Source organism: Sciurus carolinensis, chromosome 15 (assembly GCF_902686445.1).
Source record: "Sciurus carolinensis chromosome 15, mSciCar1.2, whole genome shotgun sequence".
NCBI classification, from domain to species: domain Eukaryota; kingdom Metazoa; phylum Chordata; class Mammalia; order Rodentia; family Sciuridae; genus Sciurus; species Sciurus carolinensis.
The window spans coordinates 80,440,394-80,451,035 of record NC_062227.1 but is presented as its reverse complement, the minus strand read 5'-3'; the positions used below and the strand labels follow the sequence as shown (position 1 = coordinate 80,451,035).

The following is a 10,642-nucleotide window of genomic DNA, read 5'->3' as shown; positions in this document are numbered from 1 at the left end:
AATTGAGCTACTATAAATATTGATGCGGCTGTGTCACTGTAGAATGTTGATTTTGGAAATCTTTTAACAGTTGCTTCAATCTCAATTCTTGATATTGTCTGTTTAAGTTTACCTTATCTTCCTGGTTTAATTTGGGAAGATCATATGTGTCTAGAAATTTGTCAATGTCTTATAGATTTTCCAGTTCATTGTAGCACACCTTTTCAAAACATTTTCTAATGATTTTGCACATTTCAAAAGTGTCTGTTGTGATACTTCTTTGTACCTCTAACTTTGTTAATTTGGGTATTCTTTCTCTTTCTTTTGGTTATTTTGGCTGAGTGTTTGTCAATCTTGTTTATTTTTTCAATGAACCAACTCTTCATTGTATTGATTCTGTGTATTTTTTTATTCTACATTTCATTGATTCTGATTTTAATTATCTCTTGTCATCTACTGATTTTTGCATTGGTTTGTTCTTCCTTTTATAAGGTCTTGATGTGCAGATTTATATTATTTGTTTGGGATCTCTATTTTTTAATGTAGGCACTCAAATAATCTCTTCTCTTAGAACTGCCTGATTCATGCTGTCCCAGAGATTTTGATATGCTGTATCTCTGTTTTCATTTGTTTCTAACAATTTCTTAATTTCTTCTCTCATTTTTTTCTAGGATCAATTTTTTTTAACAGTCTTGAAAATGCTTTATTGAAATGTGTGACTTATGTGTGAAGATGTGTTTGAAAAGACCACAACTTGAAAACTGGATTTTAAACTTCTGAACAACCAATTTAAAAAAAAAAAAAAAGAAAATCCCCACTGGGCTTGATTTTTAGTATAACTAAGAAGCCTGGTGTAAAATTTTCCTCCAAAACATTTTGTCATAGAAACTAAACAAATCAACCCTATTATATCTGGAAATCACTGGAGTCTGAAGTTTCAGAGAAGCAACAGTTTTTTAGACATGGAGGGTGACTTTTTGTACATTTGGATGAACATGGACTTCACGGTTCTGGGAAGAACCTTGGAGGGGTGTTCAAGTCTGTATGCTTGTCATGTTGAAGAAACAGAGACACACAGGCAGGAAAGGACAAGGATGGAGACAGAGAGGAGAGGAGAGCAAGAAAAGGGCTCAGAGGAAAGAAACTGGAACAAGACATGATTAGGTTAAGTCTAGTTATAATTTATCAGAAGCTGTGCACACCTTGTTTAAAATCCTAAATTCAAGTGCAGGCCATATAGCCCATCTCGTAGAGTGCCTGCCTCTCATGCTGGAGGCCCGGGTTCGAGTCCCCAGTACTCTGGGTTTGTGGAAATTACCAACAAATAAAATCCTAAATTCACATCCCCAAAACTGTCCCCTTTTCCCCCAAACCCACTGTCCCTGACTTGGAGCTATTGTGAAAGTCTATGCACAAAAATTGAAAGACAAAATAAAGAAGAACCCGGCCCCTCCAAATCCAAAACAAACCTAAAAAAGCTTTACATTTAATTAATAATATAGGCATATAGGTGGCATGATTCAGTTAAAAGGCTTTACTTTTTATGCCAGGAAAAAAAACCCAAGAAATAAAAGGTGCTAAAGGTTAGCATTAAGAATTTGGTTGTAATATCATGACAAAACCTGGGAAGGCAGATCCTGAAAGCTCCTCTGATGTTGATCTGTCTAAGCAAACTACAAAGCAAATGCACAAAGACACCCAGTGATTGACACTGTCAATCAGACGACTTAAGTCAGGTTAATTGGTTGAACATTGAATAGATGAAATTCATCTAGACCTGAATAAAACATATTTAACAACCAAAAAAATTTTAAACCACCACAAAAAGTAACAACTTTAAACAAACAAACAGGATTTGTTTTAGGGCACACCCCTGCAGCAGCTTCTGACAGTAGCTTTTACTGTTGTGTCTTCTACAGAGGAGTTAAAGAGACAGGCTGAGCTCTGCACAGGCAAGATGACTAACAGGACAGGACAGTCAGAGGGTGGAGCGCCACACCTGGCTATAGGACCCAGATTCCGCTGCAGAGCTGGCTTCGTGAGCAGGAGGCACACAAAGAAAGGTGATTCAGGCAGACACTATTCAAAAGCTACTTTGTCCGGTAGCCATTGAATAATGTTTGGGAAAGCTTTGGACTTTGTTTTTTAAGTTTTACTCCTTGTATTTAATTTTTTAAATAACGAGGTCACTAAAACTCATGCACGCTGCAGAAAAACTCATGCAGTAGTTAATGTAAACCATCCAAGCAGTTTTTATTCATTAATATTCATAAACACACACAGCAGCTTCATTAGAGATTTCAATTTTCCTCTTCAGTATGAATGTGGAGTATTAGGAGAGCCTTTTGCATGTCAAGGTATAGGTAGCAGAGATCACCCCTGCACTGCTAGCACATTTACCTGCTAGAAGTAATTAAGTAATTAGTTAAGTGGAAATGATTATCACATATATTTTCTCTCTTCCTTTTGAATGTACACAATGTAACAAGAGTGACAGACCTGAAATTACAGTCACCAAACAAACCCAAGATAGTTGTCCACTTTCATTGGCAAATGCAGCACAAAGGACATTGTCTGGGAATTGGGATGTCATCAAAGAGGAGGTGGTGGAGGCCCATTTCCTTTATTACTATCGTTTAAATTTAGGTTTTCTAAAGCAACGTCTAGAGGCATAATATCTACACAGTCCATGGCACCAAAATCTGCCATCTCCCCCGTTCTCCCTCATCTGAGGACGAGCTCTCTTCAGCACTAAAGTGGATAGAAGGAGCTCTTGGACAAACAGGCTGCAGTCTGCACGCTCGCTTTCCACAGACTGACGCTCTATTTCAGACATTTTAGGATCATTCAGCCTTGTTAAAAGAAACTGGGAATTCTGGAGAGTCTGCTGACTGCTTTCTGTATTCCCGTACTGGCTGCTGCTGTGGATTGTGTGATTGTAGTGGTGATAGTGCTTTGTTAGCATGCCGGGTTGCGTTGCGGGCAGTCTCCAGTTGTTGCCGTGCTGCCTGGGCAAGCTGCCGTTCTAGCTGCAGCTGCAGCTGCAGTTGTTGTAACTGAGAAGCGGAAGGGCCAGAAGAATTAAGCTGTCCTCCTGCAGAACGGCTCGCTCCTGATAACTGAGATAAAAGCTCAGCTATAGGATCCATGACAACCCCATTACTTGGAGATATGAACTCTGAGAAGAAAGTCCACCAGTAGAACTGCTAGTAAAGTGCATATTTGATCTACGAGCAGAGGACCTCCTAATCCCCGACCAGGGTGAAACATTCTGCGAACGTGTGGAACACCACTCGATTCATCTAAATCTCTAGGGGCTCTGTGTTCAAGTGTAAGGTGAGCTGCAGAGTCATCTGCCACACGATTAGGATCACCTCCAGGCAACGCTGCACATATTGGACAAATCACTCCTGTTGATGTTTCTGCATGTTAGAAGTAACATGTTCTTGAAGAGATGTCTTCGTGTCACCCATTTTTCCACAACAGGGACAAGTAAAGGACTGTGGCTGCTCTACAGAGAAAGCTTCCCCACCACAGTACAAATCAAAGTCTCCCCATGTTAATATGCGCTGCATTGGGTGGTCAGCTGTATGCCTCGGTGTTGTGGCACCACTTGCATAACAAGATGCAGAGATCGTGGTCGTAGCAAATTAAACACTTATACCTGCGACCTTGAAAATTTCCTTTTAAACATGCATCACAGCTGACGCTTCACGTCGGGATGTCCTGGTTCAGACGCTGGCCGCGTGCGCTCCCGGGGGCGGCCGCAGTGTCCCCTGCAGGGTCGTGGCGTTGCGCGTACCAGCCACCAAATCCCGCAAAGCGCAGAGGCCTGCGGGCGGGACAGGCCGGGCCTGCGGGGGCTGAGCTCCTCCAGGAGGCGGGCCTCACCCGGGACTCGGTCACTCGTGGCCCGCGGGCTCCCAGCAGCGGCGCCGCGCTCCGCAAATCCCGCTCGTAGGGTCGATTCTTGATTTAAGAGTACTGTTCGATCTCTGCTTGGTGTTTAAGTGGTCTCTGTGATTTCTCTTGCTGTTCTAGTTTTATTCCATTATGAACTGATAGGATGTGCGGGAGTACATCAGGGTTCGGTGTTTGTGAAGACTGGCATCGTGACCTGGAATGCAGACTATTTTGGGAAAGGTTCCATGAGCTGCTGATAAGAAAGTGAACTCAGTTGTTTTGGGGTAAAATATTCTGTGAATATCTGTTAGGTCCACTAGATTATAATATTTAGATTGGAGATATCTTTATTGATTTAATGTGGTAGGGGTTGTTGCAATCCCCAGCCTTCTCCTACTGGAGTCTTTCTGAGATTTCATGTCAAGAAGTATTCTGAAATGTAATTAGATGCACTAATATTTGGAATATAAGCATTTACTATTGTTATATCTTCTTTTTGGATTGCTCTCTTTGCCAGTATGTAGTGGCCTTCTTTGTCTCTTCTGATTAATTTTTGCTTTAAATTTGCTTTGTCAGATATGAACATAGCTGTTCCTGCTTGTTTTGGGACTTCATTTACATGGAACATTTTTTTCCATCTTTTAACTTTTAGCCTATGAGTGTCTTTGCCTATGAGACAAGTCTCTTGCAAACAGCATGTAGTTGAATCTTATTTATAAATCCATCTGCCAATTTCTGTCTTTTAATAGGGAAGTTGTGCCCATTTACACCATTATTATGAACATTATTATTATTTGTTATTTCTTGCCATTTTTGTTTTTTTTTGTTACTTTTTTTTGTGTGTGTGTGTGGTGCTGGGGATTGAACCCAAGGCCTTGTGCTTGTGAGGCAAGCACTGTTTGTTTGTCACTTTTAATTCTGTCTTGATTTTCATTTAGTTGGTTATTTAACTGACCTTCATCTATTTTGGAGCGTTGAGGTTTTGGGGGGACATTCTCCTATGTGCATTATATCCTTAAGTATTCCCTGTAGTGCTGGCTTGGTGGTCATGAATTCTGTAAGTTTATCCTTATCATGTAAAGTTTCAAATTCTCCATCAATTATGAAAGATAGCATTGCTGGATACAGCAATCCTGACTATAAATTGTTTTATTTCAGAGCTTGGAATATCTCATTCCAGCTCCTTCTTGATTTTAGGTTCTGAGTTGAGAAATCAGAAGTGAACCCACTGGTTTGTCTCTAAATGTGACCTGACATTTTTCTCTTACAGTTTTTAATATTATTTCCTTTTTTTCCATGTTAGGCATTTTGATTATTGTGTGTCTTGGAGAGGTTCTGTTTTGACCTTGTCTAATTGTGGCCATAAGTGCTTCCTGTATGTGAATGTCCACCCCATTTCTAAGATGAGTAAAGCCGCATTCCCATCTATCTGGCCAGCGCTTCCTCCTGAAACCTCTCCCAGTCCTTAGGACATGATTTCATTTTTTCCTTGACCCTCATGGCCTGAGACTCATGGGTGAGTGATGCTGTGGTCACCACTTCATTTTTCAAAGCCTTGGTGTTTGTTTGCTTTTATAAATGTTAAATTTTTGTTTGTTTATAACAGCCTTTAATAATAGTGGATCAGTTGTCAACCTTAGCCCCAGCCCTTTCAGGGACCTTCTCTTCCTGGCACACACTGGACAGAGAAACATGCTGTCTAGATCCTCTTGAGTGGTGCCTGGAAGCTGCTAGGGACTCTTTTACCCCAAACCAGCTTGCAGGATCCTGCTCACCTTCCTTCTGGGTCTGGCCTGGGAACACTGGACCCTTTCCACTGTTGCTCTCCCAGATAACAGGACAGACTCTTAACAGAAGCAGTCCTCAAGGTGTGGATTTCAGACCAGGGACACCCTGTGCATGAGCACCACCTGGGCTCTTGCTAAATATGCAAACTATCAACTCTTACCACCTGCTCAAGGTCTCCAGTGGTCCAGGGACTGGGTCAGGGTCCACCTGATGACTAGATGCCTGCTTGAGCTTGAGGACACTGCCTGGTCAGAGGGTCAGGCTTGGCAGACTGGTTCTGCCAATCTGTGATCTTGGGCAAGTGATGCAACTGCTCTGAGTTTCAGTTTCTCCACCTACAAAATGATGATATTTATGCTAGTTCATGAGGCAATGAGGTGTCAGTGTGAAAGTCATGCAAAGACCTAGAACAGTGAGGATACAAGTACCCAGTGTCATTTTTACTATTAATTTACTGTTTTACTATTAATTGTACTGACCATAGTAATGTTACAAATTTTACTTATTTGGGAACACTAAAGGATATTGGATTAAAGGAAGAAATCCCAAAATATGGCCTTTCACGCTCTCAGGGGAATGTACCTGTGAATACCAGCACGATGTATATTTGAGCCCCTGTTCTCAATTCTTTTTCCTATAATACCCAGAAGTGGGGTTGCTAAATCATATGGTAACTATGTTGAGTATTTTGGGGGCTCGTCATAATGTCTTCCATGGGGGCTGCACTACTTTTTGCCAACAATATACGAAAATCTCTACGTTCTCACCAACACCAGTTATCTTTCATTTTAAAAACTTAAATCCCTCCTAGGGGTACCTCACTGTGCTTTTAATTTCCATTTCCCTAGCGACTAGTGAGGTTGACCATCTTTTCATGTTTGTTGGCCATTTGTACATTTTCTTTGGGGGAATGTCTCTTCATGTCCGTTGTCCACTTTTAAATCAGGTTACTGGTTTTCTGTTGTTGCTTTAGTTCTGGGATTTCTTTACATATTCTGCATTTCAATTTCTTATCAGACATTGTGGCCAGATCCAAGCCACTGAGATTTATCCCCTGTTTTCTTCTCAGAGTCTTATGCTCTGACTCTTGTGTTGAAGCCATTGATTCAGGCTGAGTTAATATTTGGCATGGTGTAAGGGAACAAATTCTTTCCTTACACGGTCAGCCACCATCTACTGAAGAAACGATATTTTCTTTGGTCATAGATGCCAACCTCAATAATCATCAGAGGGATTCTCCAATGAATAACAGAGCATTTTTTGGGGAATAACAGAGCATCCCAATGGGGACACAGGTACCATAGTAAATGATGGAGGCAGTCAAAGAGGTTGAAACCAGGGGAAGTTGGGATGTTTCTTTCTTTTAAAGAAGTTTTTAGATATTTTTGTGGTACTGAGGGCTGAACCAAACTTCATCTCTTATCTTCACTCACAGATTTATCCTGTTGGGAGTCGCCACTGGCCCTGCATATCGGAGGTCATCCTGCACCTAGCTGTCCGTCAGACGTCTGAAATGCCCAGCAGAGCCCAGGAGCACCTCTGGCCTCAGGTCCTCCTCTAAATACCCCAGCGCCAGTCTGTGTCATAGTAAGGCTGCACCCTCCTGAGTAGGGCTCAGTGTCTCCATCTACAGGCGTAGTTCTCTCATCTTGCCCAGCTCCTATACAGAAGTCTGCCGAAAACCTGCTGATGAAGGGCCCTCCTGAGGAGCAGGCGGTGCTGCTCCCACCCGCCCTGGGCGTGGCGCATCTGCTCCGGGTTCCGCTGTAACCTTAACTTTAGGGCAGGCAGAGTCGTGCCGCCAGGATTTCAGGACGCCACACAGTCCCGAAACTGCCTGGGAGGGCCTCCCGCTAGAACGCAGTAGAGTGGAAGATTTCGCTCACTCTGAGCCGGGTCCAACCAATGAGGCAAAAGATGGCCATTGACCCTCGGAGACAAGGGAGCCTTGGGCTGCCTGCAGCCACCCTAGTGCCGTGGCCACCCGTGGAAAGCCCAGGAAACGCCACACTGTGACAGGAGCTTGCCCACCTCGCAATAGAGGCAGATGTGCTGCTAACCCTTTTTACTCATGAAGAAATGGGCTCAGAGAGGTCAATAATTTTCCTGAGGTCACAGATCCCTACATGGCAGAACAGGGTCCTAGGCAAGATCTACACCAATTACCAGCACCAGGGCCAGCAACTGAGGCCTGAGGGCCGAACGCAGCCCACCCTCTTTCTGTGACAGTTTCCTGGGACACAGTCACGCCCACTCCTTTCTGCATGGTGTGTCTACCTCTGAACATGCAGGCGAGTAGGAAAGAGACCGTGGTCCTCAGAGCCTGCGAGACTCACGGCTGCCCTCATAGAGGCATTGCCAGCGCCTGCCCTGGGCAGCGAGGCCTTTCCTCTCTCCTGAGCTTTGCCTCCATGCCCGTTGTCTCCAGAAATTGTCTCCAGCACACTCCCAGTGCAGACAGTTCACATGGTCACATCACCAACATACAAGATGTCTCAGTCACCGTGTTCTTCTGTCCAGGGCACTCAGTGCCTGCGCCTCGACAACTGGCCCTCGATTTTGAGCTCAGCCTAGCTGGCCCGGGCCCACACCCACACCTGGCTCCCCCCACCCAGCTTTCTGCACCTCCCCAACAGCTACTGAGCAGTGTCAGCCTGAGGCTCCCAGGATGTGCACCTGCTGGACAAATACGACGTCCTGCTCAGAGCTGGAAGGGGAGAAGGGCCACCTGCATCAGGAGCCTCTCCTCCTTGAAAATCTTAGCCACCTGCATCTCAGACAGAGCACTCATCTCCAGGATATAGAAAGAACTCAACAAACTTGACACCAAAACACAAATAACCCAATCCATAAATAGGTAAGGGACTGAACGGACACTTCACAGAAGAAATATGATCCATCAAGATCTATGAAAACAAGTTTAACATCACTAGCTGTCAGAGAGGTGCAAATTAAGACTAGACTAACATTTCATCGCACCCCAGTTGGCAATTATCAAGAATATAAGTAACAATAATGTTGGTGCGGATGTGGGGAAAAGGGTACACTCACACATTGCTGGTGGGACTTCAAATCTGAACACTACTCTGGAAAGCAGTATGAGATTCCTCAGAAAAGTTGGAATGGAACCACCATTTGACCCAGTTATCCCACTCCCCAGTTCATACCCAAAGGACTTACAATCAGCATACGACAGTGACGCAGCCACATCAATGTTCATAGCAGCTCAGTTCACCATAGCTAAAACATGGAACCAACCTAGGTGTCCTCCAACAGATGAATGGATCAATAAAATGTGGTATATATACAGAATGGAATACTACTCAAACTTAAAGAAGAATGAAATCCTGGCATTTGCTGGTAAATGGATGGAGTTAGAGAATATTATGCTAAGTGAAATAAGTCAGTCCCCCCCCAAAAAAGGGCGATTGTTCTCTCTGATGTGCTGATGCTGACTCACAACAGGTGGGGGGAAGGGGGAGGGAGGGGGAAGGGACGTGGGAAAGGTGGTAGGATGAATCAGATGCGACTGTCATGTTCATGTAGGAACACGTGAATCTACTCCATGTACAACCACAGAATGGTAAGCTATACTCCATTTATGCACGATATGTCAAAGACATTCTACTGTCACCTGTAACTGAGAAGAACAAAAGAAAAAGGATTCTAAAGAGCGTGTACTGGAGAAAAAGATGGGGGTCTGTCCTCCCCCTGAAGACCCCACTCAGAGGGAAAGTCCCTGGGGTGCGCAGCTCACTTCCTGAACAGGCCTCGAGACGTGGGGCATGCAGCCCACTTCCTGAACAGGCCTCGAGACTTGGGGTGCGTGGCTCACTTCCTGAACAGGCCTCGAGACTTGGGGCATGCGGCCCACTTCCTGAACAGGCCTCGAGACTTGGGGCATGCGGCCCACTTCCTGAACAGGCCTCGAGACGTGGGGCATGCGGCCCACTTCCTGAACAGGCCTCGAGACTTGGGGTGCATGGCCCACTTCCTGAACAGGCCTCGAGACTTGGGGTGCATGGCCCACTTCCTGAACAGGCCTCGAGACTTGGGGTGTGCAGCCCACTTCCTGAACAGCCCTCAAGACTTGGGGTGCATGGCCCACTTCCTGAACAGGCCTCGAGACTTGGGGCGTGCAGCTCGCTTCCTGAACAGTCCTCGGGACTTGGGGTGCGGCCCACTTCCTGAACAGGCCTCGAGACTCGCCCTGCACAGTGTCAGTGGAGGGTGTGCTTGGCCGACTTCATGAGCAGGAGGCCCCGTTCTCCCAGTCTCCCGTCCTGGCTGGGTCTCGGTAGTCCCTCAGTGTGCAGCCTCCTGGCACCTTCTTCCTAGGACCTGTCCCACAGCTAAGACCCAATCACAGGGGACGTGACACTCATTTCACGCCTCAGGAATGACTTGGGGGAGTCCTCAGAATCCCACACAGAGGACACATCCCCAAGCACTGCTGAAGGAGGGACAGACTCGCCTCCAGTACCCAGCCCAGCAGGGCTCCTACTGTGTGCTGGCAAGGTCCTCATCACGCCCAGGTCGCCTAGGATGATGCAGACTCTTGGGCTTTATGGGAAGATCCAGCTGTGTACCTACACCAGACTCTGGAGGGCCTGCTCGGCGTCTCCCGTTGATGCCTCTGACACGGGACAATCCAGTCCTGAAGTCGGTGCATGGAAAACCCACTCGGCCACCCGGTAAGGACCTTCCACCCGAGACCCTGAGCCAGGAAGAAGTATGGGCCTGGCTCCCTGGAGTCTGTGGCCCTGAGCCCGCTGCACAGAGCTCAGTGGCAGGGCTGGGGCCACTCCCTGCTTCCCAGCACGTGTGCCCCACGTGGCTCATCGGCAGACGAGGCTGTGTCCGCGCACACTGGCAGGCCCCGAGAGTTCCCCACCCCCGTCCCACACGGTGCAGCACTGTCCAGCCAGGAGCTGGGCTCATTCCCACTATGGCAGCATGCCTGGCATGGGTG

At 45.9% G+C, this 10,642-nt stretch overlaps 1 pseudogene; it reads right to left on the bottom strand.

Moving 5' to 3' along the window:
• Positions 1–2,571: 2,571 nt before the first annotated feature.
• LOC124965850 (E3 ubiquitin-protein ligase KCMF1-like) lies at positions 2,572–3,569 on the bottom strand (annotated as a pseudogene).
• Between the last annotated feature and the right edge of the window lie 7,073 nt (positions 3,570–10,642).